We start from the raw sequence: 20,819 nt of genomic DNA on the forward strand, positions 1-20,819 counted from the left end.
ACTGCTGCCCTGCTCAGCGCATCTCCAGATCTCTCACCAACTGAAAACGTCTGGTCAATGGTGGCCTAGCAACTGGCTCGTCACAATATGCCAGTCACTACTCTTGATGAACTGTGATTTCGTGTTGAAGCTGCATGGGCAGCTTTACCTGTACACGCCATCCAAGCTCTGTTTGACTCAATGCTCAGGCGTATCAAGGCCGTTATTACGGGCAGAGGTGGTTGTTCTGACTACTGATTTCTCAGGATCTACGCACCCAAATTGCGTGATAATGTAATCACATGTCAGTTCTAGTATAATATATTTGTCCAATGAATACCCGTTTATCATCTGCATTTCTTCTTGGTGTAGCAATTTTAATGGTCGTAGTGTATAGTATTTCTCTCAGACATTTTGATACTCGCAAACTCATTCATCAGAACCTGTGGATGAACTACCTATATACATAATAAGTTTGTACAGAACCCTTAAAGCGCGGGTCCTACTCCCAATTTCCCTGTATGACTTTTTTTTTCGTACTTCCGTTTCCTAGATGTTATCGACTATTTCCGGTACGCCCTCTCTGTGACGTATACATGTTACCGCCGTTGTGGTACAATCGCAAGTAGATTCTACCATTAATTTTACTGCGACTTGCTCAGTAAAGATGCCCGTGTAGATTTCCCTGACATGACAATGTGGGCTTGTTTTTATTGACAAAAAACTCACACCATCGCTGAGGGAGGAGAGCTGAAATGTACATGTTTCAAAACATATATGCTGAAATAGTATATGTTTGCAAATCGTAAGAACAAACATATTACTTATTAATAATATGCATTATTCACTATTGTACACTTTGTAAACTCCAAAGTTTCTAGACTATAGTTTCATCCTCTGTATCAGTCGGTATCGTTGTCGTATCTGTTGTTGTTGTTGTCGTCTTCAGTCCTGAGACTGGTTTGATGCAGCTCTCTACAGTAAAGCTGCATGTCCTCGGGAAAAATTACGGCTGTAGTTTCCCCTTGCTTTCAGCCGTTCGCAGTACCAGCACAGCAAGGCCGTTTTGGTTAATGTTACAAGGCCAGATCAATCAATCATCCAGACTGTTGCCCCTGCAACTACTGAAAAGGCTGCTGCCCCTCTTCAGGAACCACATGTTTGTCTGGCCTCTCAACAGATACCCCTCCGTTGTGGTTGCACCTACGGTACGGCCATCTGTATCGCTGAGGCACGCAAGCCTCCCCACCAACGGCAAGGTCCATGGTTCATGGAGGAAGGTCGTATCAGTAGAGTAAACTATTTTCAAATTCGCTGGTGAGCTGTTCGTCACTGCGTTCAAATCCAGTCCTGACTACATCCTTTTCAAGTTCTGCAATTACATGTATACTCCCAAGCGATCATTCACTATCTGCTGCAGGGTCTCTTCTACTACTGTCAGTGAATCCCTTTCCTATTGCAATCACAAATGGAGAGAGGGGAGAACGTTCGTCTGTACAATGGTGAACCAAATCATTATGACCATCTGATTAATAGATTGTTTGTCCGTCTTTGGAACGAAATACATCACTGATCCTGCGTATCACAGATCCAACAGTTAATTGGTGGGTTTCTAGAGGTATATAGCGTTAGATATCTACGCAGAGGCCATGTAATTCGCGTAAATAACGGACCGCCGATTTGCGTACGTGGTTGATGACGCCCGATAGCGACCCAGATGGGTTCTATAGGATTTGCATTTGGTCGTTGAGACATCAACATCAATTCACTATAACGCTCCTCAAATCACTGTAGCATGGTTCTGGCTCCGAGACAGAAAGATAACATCGCCTTCGGGGAAGACATCAAACATGAATGGATACAGGTAGTTCTCAGCTGTCAGCGTGTCTTTGATTAGTACCACAAGTGCATGCAAGGGCAGGAGAATGTCTCCCGTAGCATAATACTGCTCCGAGTTGCCGTTCACCTCGATAACGGCGTTTATGGAGACGGCCATCGACCTAGTGTAGCAAAAATGTGATACGTCCAGAAAGCCAACACGTTTCCATTCATCAACGGTCGAATCCCGATGGTCCCGTGCCCACTGCAATCATAATTGACAATGTCGTTGGGTCAACATGTGAACACGTAGGGACGGTCTGCTGCGCAGCTCCATGTTCAACAATGTACGATGAACAGTGTGCTCCGAAACACTTGTGCGTGCGCCAGCACTGTGCTCTTTCTTCAGAGATGCCATTGGTCACTATCTGTGCTACTTTACAGAGCAGACAAGCCTCTGAACCGGACGTTCCGTGAAGAGTCGTGGACGTCCAACCATTTAGCGCATAGTGGAAGTTTCACTGTCCTACTTCTTTCCGTAGATGCTCACGACAGTAGCACGTGAACATTCTACCAGCTTCATCGTTTTCGAGATACTCGTTCACAGGCTCTGCGTAGTAATAGTCTGCGCTTTGTCAAAGTCACTTATCTCAATGGATTGCCCCACTTGCAGCCCATGTCTTCGCTATGGTGATCCCCGTCCGTGTCTGCTCCACTTACGTATCACGTGCCCTCAACGCCACCAGGTGGCATCCAACTTGGCGGTGGGTAGTGATCATAATTTTTTGGCTTATCAGTGTATGCTTCCGTACGAGCCCTGGTTTCTCTGTCTTTGCGGTCGATATATTGGTTACAAGTACATTGGTGGAAGAATGGTTCTGCAGTCCCTCACAAGCTTTGGTCCTCTCAACTTCAATAGTGTTTCGCGAAAAGAACGGTCTACCCTCCAAGGACTTCACAGTTTCAAAATACTCGCGTGTTGATAAAACCTCCCGTTAACAAATATAGCAGCGTGCCTTCGAATTACTACCTTTAATCCTACCTGGTGGGCATTCCAAATAGTCGAGCGTTTTCTGTACGCAGCATCCTTTAAACATGAACTACACTTCTTGCTCCATTAGAGCGTCAAGTATTCAAAATTCCTTTTCAACATTTTCAAGTCGCGCACATCATTTTGCTCTACTGCACTTACTTCTTTTATACAGTGTCCGTCCTTCAACAAAAGATTATTCATATTTCAAATGGTTCTGACCACTATGGAACTTCTGAGGTCATCAGTCCCCTAGATCTAACTTAGAACTACTTAAACCTAACTAACCTAAGGACACCACACGCATCCATGCCCGAGGCAGGATTCGAACGTGCGACCGTAGCGGTCACGCGGTTCCAGGCTGTAGCGCCTAGAACCGCTCGGCCACCTCGGCCGGCGATATTTCTTACAGAAATTTTTTGTTTGGCTATGTTCCAGATTAATTTCAATGAATTTTCGTGATGTCTCCATTTTACTTGTACGACGAAATATGAAGTAGACGTTCTACAACGCACACGAAAACCAGCCATGCTACTGCTATTAATAATGACTGGCGTATTATTGTAGTTTGTACAGACAGTGACTATAGCTCGTGGAAGAGCACGTATTTCCGCGCTCCCACAACTGAACTGAGCGATGGACAGGTTAAAGTCGTTGTTAACAAGAAGTGGACGTTGAAGCTTTCTGTATCTACATGACTCGCTACTAAATACACTGACCACGGTAGCTGAAGTCTAGCTAGATCTGCAATAAAATACAGATTTGTAAATGACTGATTGCTGTATTCATCCCTGATTATAACATGTTTACAGTCGCTGAGCATAATGGTCCTCATGTAATCCAACCTAATGTAAAAGACTTTCGTTCAAACTTACAAGAGTATGTATTTAAACTATTTTGTTAACCTTAAGACAATTTCACGTATGTCTGCGCGAAAGAATTTTGTTTATCTTAATACTCAAAAAGACTAACAACTACGAAAAATAAACACCAACAGAAAAGTAAGAAAGCGTATAACAGCCATCTAAAGATGGATCTGTAACAAATCCGAAACCGGTAATGCTTTGATGTAATAAACATGGGGATGGTTACTGTTTCAAATTATAAACCATATAGAAGTGTACTAGTAGCAAACGTAAGTCTTAACAATAGAAGAAAATTTCTGAGAATGTGCGTCTGGAGCAGAACATATTATGGAATTGAATCGTGGTCTGTGAGGATACCGGATGAGAATCGAAGAGGTTAAGAAGTGGTATTACAGGATGACACTGAAAATTATGTAGCCTGATAATAAATCAGTTGGTTCTCCGTAGAATCGGGGAGGAAAGCAGTGTATGAGAAACACTGACTACTGAAGGGATAGGATGATAGTGCATGTGTCTGGACGTCAAAGAATAGCTTTCAACGTACTAGAGGAGCGATAGAGGGCAAACAGTGTAGCGGAAAACAGAAATTAGAATTTATACAAGTGTAATTGAGACATCGGCTGTATGTGCAACTCTGAGCTGAAGTGGTTCGCACAGACGAAGAATCTGTGGTGGACCCCATCAAACCACCCACAAGACTGGTGACTTAATTGTAACAGTATCATAACCGGGAAAACGTAAATTTTAGGGCGCCCTGTACTGAATTATTTAATTATATGTTCCATAGATCACTTGGACCATGAACAAAAGTCGCTGAACATAATTGTTTTGAGTAGCTCAGTAATATGCTTCTCCCAATTCAAGTTTTCACCAGTATGTACACCCATAAAATTTGGAGCATTTTACCCTACTTACTGCCTCTTGCTCATGTGCTACGTTAATTGTTAGTATGACACTATTTGTTGTGTGTTTTTTCAAAATTTAGGGAGAGTCCATTTTCTGAGAACCACTTAATAATCTTTGGAAAGTATCATTTACTATCTCTTCTGTTGTTTTCTCTCTAATGGGATTTATTATAACATAAGTATCGTGTGCAAAAAGTACCAGTTTTGCTTGTTGAACGTTAAGTGGAAGGTCATTCATATACTTAAGGAACAGGAGTGGACCCAAAATTGAACCCTGTCGGACTCTATTTGTGATTTTTTTCCCCCAGTCACTAAAGTTTTCTACCTTTCTGACATTGTTTGAATTGTTCAGTTCAATCTTTTCTTTCTAGTTGTGAAGTGTGATCCAAACCATTCCATAAAACTCGAGTTTTTCTAAGAGGGTATTATGATCTACACAGCCAAACGGCTTTGAAATATCCCAATAGGAAACAACAGGCTATATATAATGATTTGAGGCTTGTACTGTCTGATGAGTGAATGTATAAATAGCATTCTCAGTCGAGCAGCTTGCCTGTGATACGTTAAATGAATTGTTTCCGCTTAACTGTGCGCCTACTGTAGAGTAAGCGCACGCCTTTTAGGATATTTTGAAAAAGGTGTCAGGGAATTTGACGATAGTTGTTTAAGTCTGCTTTGTCACCTTTCATATGAGTTGTTTAATAATTGCATTTTTTAACCTGTCTGGGAAAATTTCCTGTGCCATCGATGCATTACGAATACCACTAAGGAAATTACTATTAAACTTGGAACAGCTTTTCAGAATTCTGTTTGAAATTACATCAATCCCGCAGGAGCTTTTGTATTTTAGAATTTCTATAGTTTATTAATTTCATCGGAGGGTGTTGTTGATGCTGCTAGTTGCTTATGGAATAATATTTTAATATATTTTCTTGCTTCTCCAACTGAATTGTTTAATTGTATATTTGCTGTTACGTTTAGGAAGTTGTTGTTAAAAGTAGTTGTAAGCTGTGAATTATCAGTCCCAACATTGTCACTTAGTTTAATTGTCATGGAATCTTGTACACTGACTGCCTGTCACGTATAGCGTTCTCTGAATAATCTGTCCAGAATAATGCACTGCTTTGGAGAACCGGATTTGTAGTTGAATTAAGCGCCACATGAAAGTTTCTTCATCACTATTTCCGTATCTGCGTCCTCGTTAGCATTTCCAACTGTTTGCTGAAACATGTCGAGGTTATGGACGTCAGATTTTGTTCTCCTTCGTTTCTGTCACTTGCGCGATCGTTTTCTCCGTCTGCTTGTTTTCAAACTGTTTACGAAAGCACATTACTTCTCCCTTTCCGACGGCGAAGCGTAGGAGGCGCAGACACAGGCAACAGGTCCGTTCAAAGACGAGTCACAGCCCGTTTGTTTTGCCGCGAGGGAATTTAATTGCCAGTCGGGGGGTGTTTGGTTCCGGCCAAGTGGAAATAGCCCCGGAGGGCGGTAAACAGTTTGTCGCTGCCCGAGGGCCGCTTACAGCTGTCGCCTCGTAGCGTCCCAGAGAACCATCGCCCGCTGGGAGCACTCGCCGTAGCGCTGAAAGCAGGTCTGCACGCCAAGTATTCAGGCTGTGTACATTTTTTTCTTTTAGTGTCACCTGTCTTGTGACTTGTTTGATGCTGCCCGCCGTGAATTCCTCCTCATCTCTCAGTAACAAATGTATTTAATGCCATCAGTTATTCGTTCGATGTATTCCAATCTCAATCTTCCCCTACAATTTTTACCCTCTGTGGCTCCATCAAGTACCATGGGTGTTATTCCTTGAAGTTGTGGCACATGCTCTACCGTCCTGACCCTTCTTCATGTCAGTGTTCTCCACCTGTTACCCTCCTCGCCTATTCTGCGTAGAACCTTCTCATTTCTTAACAGTCGACCTAATTTTCAACATCGTTCTATACCGCCACAACTTATAATCCTTTCCGGTTTCCCCCATAGTTGTGACCCACGTCCACACTGTTCTGTGCTGCAAACGTAATTCTGAGATATTTCTTCCTCAAATTAAGGGGAGATTGTACGTCAAATCGGGCAACGGCCTTGCCACAGTGGATACACCGGTTCCCGTGAGATCACCGAAATTAAGCGCTGTCGGGTGTGGCAGGCACTTGGATGGGTGACCATCCAGGCTGCCATGCGCTGTTGCCATTTTTCGGGGTGCGCTCAGCCTCGTGATGCCAATTGAGGAGCTACTCGACCGAATAGTAGCGGCTCCGGTCACAGAAAACCATCACAACGACCGGGAGAGCGGTGTGCTGACCCTACGACCCTCCTATCCGCATCCTAAACTGAGGATGACACGACGGTCGGATGGTCCCGATGTGCCTCTTGTGGCCTGAAGACGTAGTGTTTGTATGTCAAATTAGGTGACATTTGACATTTTATGCTTTGTTTTATATGACTCTGCTGAACATTTTGGTATATCATACATTAAAAACAGACAGTTTTAAGATCTTCAAATAATACCTATAAATTCAACATGCGACAGACTATTTTCGGCGCCTCATAATGCACTGCCAGAGTTGAACAATCACATCTAGAGAACTACACAGGTTGTGAACTGTCTTTTTTTGTTGCCAGTCCAACGTTTCAGAAGTTGACATTACAAATAAACAAATCAGTCCTTTGTTTCTGGCACTAGTTTGCACGAAAATAGGATGCCAGCCAGGGATTTCTTTAGTGTACTTGCATATATTGCTCTTTTAAATGCCGGCCGGTGTGGCCGAGCGGTTCTAGGCGCTTCAGTCTGGAACCGCGCGACCGCTACGGTCGCAGGTTCGAAACCTACCTCGGGCATGGATGTGTGTGTGATGTCCTTAGGTTAGTTAGGTTGAAGTAGTTCTAAGTTCTAGGGAACTGGTGACCTCAGATGTTAAGTCCCAAAGTGCTCAGAGCCATTTGAACCAACTCTTTTAAATATATATAAAATGACTAAGCGTATAAGTATGTTTAATAAACGCAAATTTGAGGGTAACAGACATTTTTAGAAAATATGTGCAATCAGTGATGGTAGTGTAAATAACGAGAATGATGTGTCTGAAGTGACAGTGCTCCGTAGTGATTGGTGTAAGTATAGCACAGCTGAATGCTCTGATTTTCTTTGACAGTAATGGCGGCTATCAAACCTATATTAAACGATTCGTAAATCCATAGCTACTAAAGAAATGTGTGGGAAGACCCAGAATGTGAATGACTCTTTCAATAATGTTGTCTGGTGCCATGCGTCTAGAAATGTTTTTGTTTCCCTCATGAGTCTAAGGTTAGCAGTGTTTGATGCTGTAATTATTTTCTATAGTGGTAAGTATAAAAAAACTGAAGGTTCTGGAGGAGGTAAAGGTGAGATTAGGGCAGAACACAGCTAGAGGTCTGCGAGAACTAGATGTGCTTTTTGTAGGCCAAGCAAATGAAAAAGAAGCAAGAAAGAAAAGAAAAATGCAAGAAGTGGGCGATTGTGACACTGAGGACGACATAGATAATCGGCCAGGAAAATTGTAGTGCACGAAGAGACAGCTGTAAGTCTGTTTAAATGATTTAATTAAAAAAGCTTTAGAACTCAACATCATGGAACTATGTTATTTTGTTAACTATCATTGGCCGTTTATCTCAGAAAGTACTGAACGTAGAATAACAAAATTTTCACAGCGCGACGGTACCTAACGGCTACTGCTTGTGTAGTTGATCTTCCTAAGCAGCATCCCATATGAACAAACCAGATGCCTCATTACCTGCAGATACTGAACATTAGGTACTTGAGCTACGCACGGCTCTGTTTGAATAGCTCGATGTAGTCATAGGGTCGACTTGCCCATGTCTACGTTCATGCCCCTCAGATAATTTCCTGCAAATAATAACCTGTAGTTGTGTTATTGCTGTCAAACAGTCTATGCACTGGGTAGAACTGCGAATTAAGAAATTAAAAATAAACGCAAAATAATAGTTAAATGAATAATTTAACTACAAGGCTTCTAGTCTAACGTCTGTAGTTGATGTAGACGTCAGAATTGTACTGAATAAAGTTTATTCAAGAAAGGACATCTCAGATAAACTGGGAGTGATCTTACGATAGTGAGACAAAATGCAGACAAAAAATACCCTTATCAAATGTAGTAACGCGAGGTTGAGTGCATTGCGAGAATGGTAGCAAAATCCCCAAATAAAACTGTTATCAAAAACTGAGCCCATTTAGTGATCGCAGTACTCGAAATATTCACCAGCTCAAAACAGTTCAGAGTTCAACCTGATGATTTACAAATTATCTCATGAGACACAAAGAACAGTAACTCATACTCTGTCCACAGTCCTGTAATAGCATACAAGTGGGAAACCTTAAAGAGTCCTACTCTGGTCCACCGTCAGACCTCTAGACACATAAAGTCCCTTCAGAAGTTACTTTGATAGAATCAGTCACTTACACAAATGAATGACGCACGTTACCACAGGCAGGTAGGTCTGCCGTAAAAGTGTCAAGAATCGCCCCCTTGAGCTTTTCACTCGAAAAGGCCCAGTCTCCACTTGACTCCTATAGTACGCACTACTGTTTGCTTCTCCATTGGCTGAAGGCTGCCCCACCAAAATTACATCGTCCCTAATCTCTACAGACATGATCTGATTCATCTTGACCACTTTCCCACTCTAAACTAATATATTATTACAATGTTTAAATGAAAGCAATATTATAAACGTTTAGGTACATTCAGATGATTTTTGATAAACGTAAGTCATAGTTAGTTCATAAATAAATAAGCCAGCATTCTTGCACAGTGTGCTCACAATAAATGACGCTAGATTGTCCTTAAATAATGTTTAAACAATTATTTAGGCCTGCTTGACAGAAGTGTCCTTTAGTCGTCTGTTCGTTTGTAGTATCTGCTAACACGTGTGACTTACCACTTTTAAATTAGCACATATTTAAATAAAGTTACTGGCAAAATAGTGAACTGTTCATTAATAAATACCCAAGTATGACAAAATACGAGGTATTCATGTTGTATTCATTTGCTGTGTAAATGTGGAGAATACGATGTTCTGACAAACATTTGCATAAAGAAAAAGATATGAAATAAATTATTGATACTCAGGCTTCAGGAATGATAGTTGTAGTGTAATGGTACGATCTGAGATATCATTTGTTGACTTGACTTCGGAGGTCATCAGTCCCCTAGAACTTAGAACTACTTAAACCTAACTAACCTAAGGACACCACACACATCCATGCCCGAGGCAGGATTCGAACCGGCGACCGTAGCGGTCGCGCGGTTCCACACTGTAGCGCCTAGAACCGCTCGGACACACCGGCCAGCATGAAGCGATTAAAAGTTGCTAATTCAGAGGTTCATTGTGAAAATGTTTATTCACCGTGAAATATTAACTTACGTAATTTCAAAGATATTGAAATACTGTTGTGTTTAAATGCTTTACCGTCACTGTTATTGACATTAAATGAAACAACAAGTTTACTGTTGCCAGTCACCGTAACTGGTAACAGTAAACTTGTTGTTTCATTTAATTTACTGTTGTGTTATTGTATGCCCCTGATTTTTGTGAGACCGCAAATGTATTCAGATTTGCATTAGTATTTGATGTGAGGTTTTGTCGAACCTCAAAGAGCTGTAACTTAGTCATCTTTAAGATTGCCTGACACTCCGCCATCTCTTGAAGCACCTCCTGTACAAAGGCCATGAGGGTAACAGCCGTCCAAATTCCCAGCTCAGGGATTTTCCCTGTTTCCGGCGACGAGCTTCTCGTCCCTGCACCTGGACTCGCTCGTACCGGTCGCCTAGCAGGAAGCCGGAACTGCCGCGGCACGACCAAGACCTGCCCCCTAGCGGTCAGCCGTACAGCACATTCATCTTACCTCGAACCAATACAGGGCGGACGATTAGCGCGACTAAATACAGGCAACGTTACAGCAGCATGCCAAGAATAAGATTCAACACATAAGGAACTAGAAAAATAAAACTATCGTATGTTCATCAGTTTTTACGTTCAGTTAGTTACAAAACTCTGCCAGATAAATTAAGAGTTTACAAAAAATGTTATAATAGTTCACAAATACAAGTTTTGCAAATAATTCTGGTGCAGTATATCTGCACTCTCTTTCAAATTCTAAAGGTAGCAGGGGTAAAATACAGGGAGCGAAAGGCTATTTACAATTTGTACAGAAACCAGATGGCAGTTGTAAGAGCCGAGGGGCATGAAAGGGAAGCAGTAGTTGGGAAGGGAGTGAGACAGGGTTGTAGCCTCTCCTCGATGTTATTCAATCTGTATGTTGAGCAAGCAGTAAAGTAAACATAAGAAAAATTCGGAGTAGGTATTAAAATCCATGGAGAAGAAATAAAAACTTTGAGGTTCACCGATGACATTGTAGTTCTGTCAGAGACAGCAAAGGACTCGGAAGAGCAGTTGAACGGAGTGGACAGTGTCTTGGAAGGAGGATGTAAGATGAACATCAACAAAAGCAAAACGAGGATAATGGAATGTAGCTGAATTAGGTCGGGTGATGCTGAGGGAATTAGATTAGGAAATGAGACACTTAAAGTAGTAAAGGAGTTCTGCTATTTGGGGAGCAAAGTAAGTGATGATGGTCGAAGTAGAGAAGATATAAAATGTAGACTGGCAATGGCAAGGAAAGCGTTTCTGAAGAAGAGAAATTTGTTAACATCGAGTATAGGTTTAAGTACCAGGCAGTCGTTTCTGAAAGTATTTGTTTCGAGTGTAGCCATGTATGGAAGTGAAACATGGACGATAAATAGCTTGGACAAAAAGAGAATAGAAGCTTTCGAAATGTGGTGTTACAGAAGTATGCTGGAGATTAGATGGGTAGATCACATAACTAATGAAGAGGTATTGAATAGAATTGGGGAGAAGATCACATAACTAATGAAGAGGTATTGAATAGAATTGGGGAGAAGAAGGGACCGGTTAGTAGGACATGTTCTGAGGCATCAAGGGATCGCCAATTTAGTATTGGAGGGCAGCGTGGAGGGTAAAAATCGTAGAGGGAGACCAAGAGATGAATATACTAAGCAGATTCAGTTATGTAGGTTGCAGTAAGTACTGGGAGATGAAGAAGCTTGCACAGGATAGGGTAGCATGGAGAGCTGCATCAAACCAGTCTCAGAACTGAAGACCACAACAACAACAACATATCTACACAATCTCGTCCATTAATTATGAAAAATTGTAGGTTGATGTCTTTCAAACTTTTCAAGATAATGGGTCACAAAACTAGATAATTTAACATTGGCAGCATAGGGCATACAATCTTCTCTTAAGGCCGATCTTTGGAACTAGCGGACTTCTATTGGCCAGGCAGTTTCTCTTTACCTGTGCTGCTCTGGTTTTTATGTCCATCTTGCGTCGTCCCCGTATGTTATTTTGCTTCTGAGGTAGCAGAACTTCTTCACTTGGTACGCTTCGTGGCCCTCAGATTTGATATTAAGCGTAACGCAAATCTTATTTCTGCTACACCTAATTACTTTCATCTTTCTTCTGTTTACTCTCAATCCATATTGTCTTCTCATTGGTCTGATCATTCCAATCAACGGTTCCTACGATTCTTCTTCACTTTCACTAAGGATAGCAATGTCTTGAAGCAATTTTATCATTTAAATCCTTTTCACCGTGAATTATAGTTTCACTCCTGGAACTCTCTTTTATTTTCGTCACTGCTCTTCGACGTACAGACTGAACAGTTGTGGCAAAAGACTACATCCCTGTCTTACACCTTTTTTTTAACACCAACGTTTCGTTCTTGGTCTTTCATTCTTATCGTTTCCTCTTGGTTTTTGGACCACGTCTCCGGTGTGCTGTTAACGAAAAAATGGGATCAGAACGGACGAGCATCCATATTGAGAGCCTACAGTAGGACTATAAAAATGATGACTAAATGTGAAAGGTATCTTTTCTACTCAACGAGTGCCCAAAGCTCTTAATATGCACACTTTAGAACCGTTGTTTACTAAACACTTTTTTCTTGATCTGGGCCGTACCGTCACCTCTCAGAAGATGGAAAGCAAAGAGCTTGCAGTAGAAGAGATTTGTTTCTCAGTACCGAAGATGAACAAGTGCTCACAGCTCTTAAGGTATGAATTTTAGAGCCCATGTTTATAGACTTTTTTTTCTTGTTTTGGTCCATACTGCCTCCTCCCAAGATATGGAAAGCAAAGAATTTGCAATAGAAGTGATTTGTTTCTCAGTACCGAAGATGAACAAGTGCTCACAGCTCTTAAGGTATGGATTTTAGAGCCCATGCATGCTAGATTTTTTTTGCTTTCAATGATCGCTCCTGTCATATTCTTCGATACTCGAGAATTCTCCTGGGACATCCTGCGCATCCGTGACAAGGTTTTCATTATTTGTACTTATTTTATTGGTTGTCATACACATGGGTCGCTTAGAACAGTGGGTTCCAACGTGGGCTGAAATTACCTCCTGGAGAGTAAAATTAAATTTTCTGAGGGATAAAAACAAAAGTGTTCAGTCTTGTTTCATTGGCAAAAATATTATTAAAAGATCGTTACTATTATCATTATTTCGTAAGACTGTAATGCTGATTATATAAGTCACCAATAGTTTTTTCCTAGAACTAACATAAACGCGTCACAGAATGTGGAGATTACGGCTTGTGAAACAAACGTATGAACATTGTCTCCTCACATACACTACCCGCTGCACACATACTTTGAACATTGTACCATGCATCTATGACAGAAAAATTGAGACATATACAACACGTTTCCTAAATATCTCATAAAAATTGATTTTACGGGGCGGTGCATGATGTGGGTGAAGCAAAAGCCACAAGGGAGAGGAGCGATGTAGAGAAAGTATGTTTTGTAATAAGTCTCTAACCTCAATGTGGATAGTTAGCTTTCGTTTCTGAGAAGAAGTTGTAGATATCACTAGTGACGCACTTGAATTAGCTCATCATTCTACAAACACCAAAAAAAGTTTTGCATCACGGGTAAAAGTGTGCTGTGACATCTCCAGTCGCGGAATAATCGGTGCGATATTCTTTGATGACACGGTGACTATCAAATGGTACGTGAAGGTTTTGGAAGATGATTTCATCCCCATTATCCAAAGTGGCCCTGATGTCAACAAGATGTGGTTCATGCAAGACGGAGCTCGACCCCATCGAAGCAGGAGAGTGTTTGAGGTCATGGAGGAGCACTTCGGGGACCGCGTTCCGGCTGTGGGGTACCCAGAGGCCACTGGCGTGGGCCTCAATTGGCCGCCATATTATCCGGATCTGATCACATGCGACTCCTTTTTGTGGAGCTATATTAAAGACAAGGTGTACAGCAACACCCCCAAACCCACTGCTGAGCGGAAAACAGCGATTCAGGAGGTCATGTTCCGACACTTAAACGGGTCATGCAGAATTTCGCTATTCGTCTGCGCCACATCATCACCAGTGATGACAGGCAATACCGAACATGTCATACCCTAAATCCAAATACCTGTAGTGACGTTTACATGTTGAATAAAGTGTGTGCACGCCGTAGTTTGTAACTAATTTTATGTTTTTATTCATATTGTTCAGTAATTAACACCCTGTAAATGGCTCATGTCTCGTCTGTTCCGCGCCAAAAAACGCTATTTTGTCTAAACGCTTGGCCCACTTCTGGCCGAGCCCTGTGTATATCATAAATTTGGACGAAGTCGGTGATGAGGTCGCCTTGTAAGTGATATTGGAGACATGCAGTTCCCTTAACGAGCCACGCCGTTGTTTGGTCGCGCGAAACGTGTCTGAGAGCGCGGAATTTGAGGATTACGAATACTGCCGATTCTGGCGGAGATGGACACGAACTGCAGGCGAGACAGAAAACGTGCCGATTGACAATGTGTCCGGTACTATGTATCACTACGACTTGCTCCGCTGAAAATAAGAAACTGGACGAATACGAAACTACCGAGTCAGCGCGAAACTTGCTAGGAAGAAGACAGGCGAGTAACGAAACGGTTCTTGTAAGGGAAACTCCCCATCGCACCCCCTCCCCCCCCATCTCAATGGAAACATTTAAAAAAAGAAGGAAGATCAAAACAGTGAACCGTCCAAGTGCAAGATGTGCAACATCGGGCATATATGAGTGGCCGAGGCGTAGTGGTCATGTGGTTATGGTGTTGGACTGCTAAAAGCGAGATCTATGTTTAAATCTCCTTTCTGTCCCCATAATGTTTTTTCACAAAATTATGAACTGTCCGTCCGATCGCTGACATTCCTCTTCGCCGTATTTAAATTTGTGTGTGTGTGTCGTGGTGTGACGTCCGTTTGCAACAGGGAGGTGTAAGGAAGGGATCTCCAGACGTACTTGCCTCCTATTCTACACAAGTACCACATGTTACGACTCTTGCGTTCCGTTTTGGAAATTTTGACTCATGAATTCCTTTGTTGAAACACAGTTCACGTCCATTTATTTATTTATTTATGTCTTTGAGAGGTCTGTGCGGCATCTCGCGTTCTTTCACTATTCATCACATTTACTTGTGATGGTAGTATATTCTTACCTGATGACTCATGTTCCGTAACCAATGTATAATATGACGATTGCCAAGACCACAGAAGGAGAATAGACACTTGAATGACCCGACGGTAAGATCATAATTTTAGAAAAAAGGAAGTGGAGCGCGAAAGAGATTTGAACGCGGATCTGTCACTTTGCAGTCCAACACCGTGACCACGCAACCACGACGCCGTATTTTTGCAAGTCGCTCGATGTTATACATCTTGAGCTTGGGCCCTTCACTGTTTCTATTTTACGTATTTTTCCACAGTTCTATACATCTTTTTCCTGCTTTCATGCTTGATCTGTGTTCAGTTTCTGATGGGCTATCCACTGGACCATTTTACCACCGAATCCGAGGGGAGTACGCAACGGTGAGGGGTGGGGGGGGGGGAGGGAATGAGAGAAAGAGGGAGAGCGAGCTGGAATCTTTGGTAGACTTCTTAGTAATTTTGTGGTAGACTTCTTATTGATTTCAAAATTCTAGAAATGATTACCTATGATTCTACTCATCCATATGCAGTGGGGTAACAGTGGTTTTGTAAATAATACGCTGTTTTGATGACAGAGTGTTCAGGGAAATTATAAAGTTTTCATGTTGTGGCAGAATTTTCGGCATCGGGTTGCTCTCTGGGGGGATGTGAATCTTTACAGAACATTGTCAAAATACGAGGGGCGTTTGAAAAGTCCGTGCAAAGTCCGAGAGATGGCACCACCGGCGCGTATCGAGGTCATGTTTAGTTAGTAGCATCTTTGGAAAGAACGCACACCAAGTTTCGGCCATATTGGTCTATTTCTTTGTGTTTAGCATTCGTGTGAATCAAGGAAGTCGAGTGATTGTCAAAAAATGGACGAAAAAGAATTTCGTGTGGTCATTAAACATTACTTTATGAAAGGCAAGACGCCTCAGGAGACTAAAGAGAAGCATGATAAACTTTACTGAGACTCTGCCCCTTCGATTAAAACAGTTTATAAGTGGTTTCAAAATTTTCGGAATGGTCATATGGGCACAAGTGATCCTGAACTTTCTGGACGCCCTGTGGAGGTTATGACACCAGAAATCATTGATAAAATCCATGATATGGTGATGGATGACAGAAGAGTTAAGGTGCGTGAGATTGCTAGTGTTGTAGGCATCTCGAATGAACGGGTACGTAATATTTTGCATAAATATTTGGACATGAGAAAGCTATCCGCAAAATGGGTTCCGCGATTGCTCACCCTTGGCCAAAAACGGAATCGTGTGAAATGTTGCAAGGATGGTTTGCAGCTGTTCAGGAAGAATCCGCTGGACTTATAGCGTCGTTTCGTCACTGTGGATGAAACATGGACACATTACTATACTCCTGAGACCAAACAACAATCTAAACAATGGGTTACCAAGGGAGAACCTGCACAAAAAAAAGGCGAAGACCATTCCTTCGGCCGGAAAGGTTATGGCGACTGTCTTTTGGGATTCGCAAGGGATAATCTCATCGACTATCTGGAAAAGGAAAAACTATTACAGGTGCATATTATTCATCGTTATTGGTCCGTTTGAAAACCGAGCTGCAAGAAAAACGTCGGCGATTGGACCGCAAAAAGTCTTTTCCATCACAACAATGCACCAGCACGCACCTCAGCAGTTGTGGTCGCAAAAGTAATGGAAATAGGATTCCAACTCGTTTTACATCCCCCCTATTCTCCAGACTTGGCTCCCTCGGACTACTATTTGTTCCCCAATTTGAAGAAATGGCTGTCGGGACAAAGATTTTATTCAAACGAGGAGGTGATTGCAGAAACTAATAGCTATTTTGCAGACTTGGACAATTCCTATTATTCGGAAGGGATCAACAAATTAGAACAGCGTTGGACGAAGTTTACAAGTCTTAAAGGAGACTATGTCGAAAAATAAGAAAGGTTTACCCCAAACACGTAAGTAGTTTTTATTTTTGCACGGACTTTTCAAACGCCCCTCGTACAGTTCCCAGTCGTTTGTTTGTCACTTTCCTTTATAGCCCGTCACGAGCTATAGAAAAGAACATTTCCAACTCCTAGTACAGTGCAAACACGGCTCCGAATTCCACAAAAACAGCCCCTTCCCTCGCACACTTATTAATCTCAACAGTAAGATTCAATTTGACTCGTCAGTGCTTGCTGGGCCTTCATTCTGTTTTAGATGGTAGATCAATTACAGTAGTGGCCGAGCGGTTCCAGGCGCTACAGTCCGGAATCGTGGGACTGCTACGGTCGCAGGTTCGAATCCTGCCTCGGGCATGGATGTGTGTGATGTCCTTAGGTTAGTTAGGTTTAAGTAGTTCTAAGTTCTAGGGGACTGATGACCTAAGATGTTAAGTCCCATAGTGCTCAGAGCCATTTCTACCATCTGTTTGTAATATCCTGTTTGTACACAAAATAAGTGTCCATGTTTTGTGACTTTTCGCTGGTAATCCATCAAGTGGGACTGCAGCCGGCCAGTTAGTACTTGAGTAATGACAAAAACAGCGAGTGTATTTGAATCTAACGTCGTTTATTCTTTTTAAAATATGCTACCAGTTTCGATACCGCATGGTGTCACCTTCAGGTCCCGAACGTAACCTGCCATCCACAACCGTTCTCATATGCAATGAACAGAATCGAATGCAGCGGGCCAACAGTAACTGCATTTCGTACCTTCCGTAGTAATAAAAAGCCAAGCATGGTCAGACGACTGTCGCTGCATACGTTTCTGTTCATTGCACATGAAAACGGTTGTGGATGGCAGATTACGTTCGGTGCCTGAAGATGACACCATGTAGTGTCGAAACTGGTAGAATATTTTAAAAATAATAAACGACGTTGGATTCAAATACTTCGACTGTTTTTTGTCATTATTCAAGTACCTGCCAGATAAGTTTCTGCAGACGCCTAAGTACTCAGTAGTATAGAACCCAGTACGTTGTCCTCGATGGTGAGTGTTCATCGGAGGTGAGGGTATCATCTGGAGTGCCCAGGGAAGTGTGGTAGGTCCGCTGTTGTTTTCTATCTACATAAACGATCTTTTTGATAGGGTGGATAGCAATGTGCGGCTGTTTGCTGATGATGCTGTGGTGTACGGGAAGGTGTCGTCGTTGAGTGACTGTAGGAGGATACAAGATGACTTGGACAGGATTTGTGATTGGTGTAAAGAATGGCAGCTAACTCTAAATACAGATAAATGTAAAGTAATACAGATGAATAGGAAAAAGAATCCCGTAATGTTTGAATACCCCACTAGTAGTGTAGCGCTTGATACAGTCACGTCGATTAAATATTTGGGCGTAACACTGCAGAGCGATATGAAGTGGGACAAGCATGTAATGGCAGTTGTGGGGAAGGCGGATAGTCGTCTTCGGTTCATTGGTAGAATTTTGGGAAGATGTGGTTCATCTGTAAAGGAGACAGCTTATAAAACATTAATACGACCTATTCTTGAGTACTGCTCGAGCGTTTGGGATCCCTGTCAGGTCGAATTGAGGGAGGTCATAGAAGCAATTCAGAGGCGGGCTGCTAGATTTGTTACTGGTAGGTGTGATCATCACGCTAGTGTTACGGAAAGGCTTCAGGAACTCGGGTGGGAGTGTCTAGAGTAAAGGAGGCGTTCTTTTCGTGCATCGCTACTGAAGAAATTTAGAGAACCAGCATTTGAGGCTAACTGCAGTACAATTTTACTGCCGCCAAATTACATTTCGCGGAAGGACCACAAAGATAAGATAAGGGAGATTAGGGCTCGTACAAAGGCATATATGCAGTCATTTTTCCCTCGTTCTGTTTGGGAGTGGAACGGGGAGAGAAGATGCTAGTTGTGGTACGAGGTACCCTCCACCACGCACCGTATGGTGGATTGCGGAGTATGTATGTAAATGTAGAATATGTATGATGCGCAACAGTGCTACCCTACAGTAACATTACGTACGCTAGTACTCGCATCCTGCAGGCGCCTGGTGCGGCAGTTCCCGCCGCTGTGGCGCTGGGCGGCGGCCAGGGACAGCTGACACACTTTGAGTGCGCGTCCTATTCTCATCCTCTTACCGGCTTACTCCGGGCACAGGCTGACACCGCGATATCGCACTCGTTTATTTCTCGCCGTCCGTCTCTCTCTCTCTTTCTTTCTCTCTCTCTCTCTCCCTCCATTTCGACCTAATTTCTTCAGCGTTTTGTAGCCAGCTGCGTCTTTTTACTCCGGTGGAAAGTTTTCGGGTCGCTATATTTACCCTGGATAAGCAGTGCGCGAGAGATTCTTTATGATATTTTGAATAGGGACACACACAACCGCCTTTAAGCGTGAAGAGACTTAGGAAACCTGGCGAGCAGCATCTATCTCGTCATTATCCTTTCTACTGTCTCCTCTCAACCACCACCGCTGTTACTGCATACGTGGAATCGTTATACACACATCAACAAAGGCTCTGCATCCCTCTATTTCGAAATTCATTTCAGGGTGTTTCAAGAATGATAGTCAATAATTCAAGCCGGCCGGAGTGGTCGAGCGGTTCTAGGCGCTACAGTCTGGAACCGCGCGACCACTACGGTCGCAGGTTCGAATCCTGCCTCGGGCATGGATGTGTGCGATGTCCTTAGGTTAGTTAGATTTAAGTAGTTCTAAGTTCTAGGGGACTGATGACCATAGCAGTGAAGTCCAATAGTGCTCAGAGCCATTTGAACCATTTTCAATAATTCACACATGGAAGGTAAGAAGGCCAATAGTAGCTGAAAAGCTCCATTAAACATGGATCCACAAATCATTTGTTGTCGGGATACAATACATTTTTTGTTGCGGTTCATCAGGGTCTAGGAACACATGACACCTCTAAACGTTCAGTTAGGTGTTCGAGCCTCGCGAGATTAGCCGAGCGGTCAGAGCCGCTGCAGTCATGGACTGTGCGGCTGATCCCGGCGGAGGTTCGAGTCCTCCCTCGGGCATGGGTGTGCGTGTTTGTCCTTAGGATAATTTAGGTTAAGTAGTGTGTAAGCTTAAGGACTGATGACCTTAGCAGTTAAGTCCCATAAGATTTCACACACATTTGAATTTTTTTTTAGGTGTTCGAAATGTTGTCCATTCGTCTGAATGCAACATTGAACTCGTCTCTGAAATGAGTTGCGAATTCTCTCAGGTAATCCTAGAGAATTCTGTAAATGCTGGAATGGTGCTTTAATCCGCAAGCGTAATTCCTCAAGAGAGTTGACCTCGCTAGCGTAGACCAAGCTTTTCTCGTGATCCCACAAACAGAGATTCATGGGATTTAAATCCAGGGATCTAGGAGGCCATGGCACAGGCGCTCCTCTACCGGTCCGATGTTGCCCACACGTCCCAGTTAGAAGCCGGCGCGCTCGTAAACGAAAACGTGCTGGAGCACCGTCACGCATGAACGGTATGTTCAGGCGTTGGTTCAAATGGCTCTGAGCACTATGGGACTTAACATCTGAGGTCATCAGTCCCCTAGAACTTAGAACTACTTAAACCTAACTAACCTAAGGACATCGCACACATCCATGCCCGAGGCAGGATTCTAAACTGCGACCGTAGCAGTCGCGCTGTTCCCGACTGAAGCGCCTAGAACCACTCGGCCACAACGGGCTGCTTCAGGCGTTGGTTCAGTGCGACATCATTCTGTACACCTGGCAGTACAGTCCGCAGGAACCGCTTGTACTGCTATCCAGTTAGCCTCTGTGGTAG

The 20,819-nt window shown here is 42.9% G+C and overlaps 1 long non-coding RNA gene and 1 pseudogene across 1 annotated transcript in view; both read left to right on the top strand.

Annotated features, from left to right (window-relative positions):
- Window positions 1–20,819, top strand: part of LOC124596555 — a 111,007-nt gene that overhangs the window by 12,912 nt on the left and 77,276 nt on the right. The gene's annotated exons all lie outside the window — the stretch shown is intronic.
- Window positions 6,668–6,785, top strand: LOC124597163 (annotated as a pseudogene).

The sequence above is a fragment of the Schistocerca americana genome, chromosome 2 (genome assembly GCF_021461395.2).
Source record: "Schistocerca americana isolate TAMUIC-IGC-003095 chromosome 2, iqSchAmer2.1, whole genome shotgun sequence".
Classification (NCBI taxonomy): domain Eukaryota; kingdom Metazoa; phylum Arthropoda; class Insecta; order Orthoptera; family Acrididae; genus Schistocerca; species Schistocerca americana.